This window comes from Octodon degus, unplaced genomic scaffold, assembly GCF_000260255.1.
Source record: "Octodon degus isolate 3935 unplaced genomic scaffold, OctDeg1.0 scaffold00024, whole genome shotgun sequence".
NCBI classification, from domain to species: domain Eukaryota; kingdom Metazoa; phylum Chordata; class Mammalia; order Rodentia; family Octodontidae; genus Octodon; species Octodon degus.
In genome coordinates this window covers 14,153,031-14,153,697 of record NW_004524600.1, presented here as the reverse complement: position 1 = coordinate 14,153,697, position 667 = coordinate 14,153,031, and positions in this window count along the sequence as shown.

Sequence of the window (667 nt, the reverse complement as noted above, 5' to 3'; positions counted from 1 at the left end):
CAACCATGCTCAAAGCCCAAAGATGGAAAAAGGGCCAGTGAGATAGCACAAAAGTTTGAACACATGCTTAGGCAATCGCAAGGACTGGGATTTGATCCCTGCGACACAGTGCATGTCCTGCCCTTGGCACTATGAGCCAGCCACAGAGACTGGGCAAGGTGGTGTCCACGTATAATGCAGGCACAGGGGAGGCTGATAACAGGATGATCACTATGAGTTAGAGCTGTGTAATGAAACTCTGCACCAAATACATTTTAAGAAAAAAGAAAACAGAAGGAAATCATAAATACTAGAGCAGATAGATCTAGTCCTAGCCCAGGCCCGGTGAGTGTGTGGGAGAGCTTCCAGCTACCCTGTGCCAGGGGGACCTATGGGTCCAAGCCCAGGTGCAGCGTGGGTGAGACCCTCTTTTACCCCCTTAGGACACCCCTACCACTCCGTAGTAACGACCCACTCTGCGAACTGAGTAGGAATATCTGTCGCATTCCTGGAAACCCCATATCCAGTCCTAGCCCAGGCTAAGGGAGTGTGTGAGAGAGCTGCCTCTCCCAACTACTTCACCTTGTCCCCTCCAGACTCAGCTAAGGCCAGGACTACAGGCATGGGGTGAAACCCTGCAACTGCAATCCCTGCAGAGTGTACAGGACAAAACCACCCAGCTAGTCCA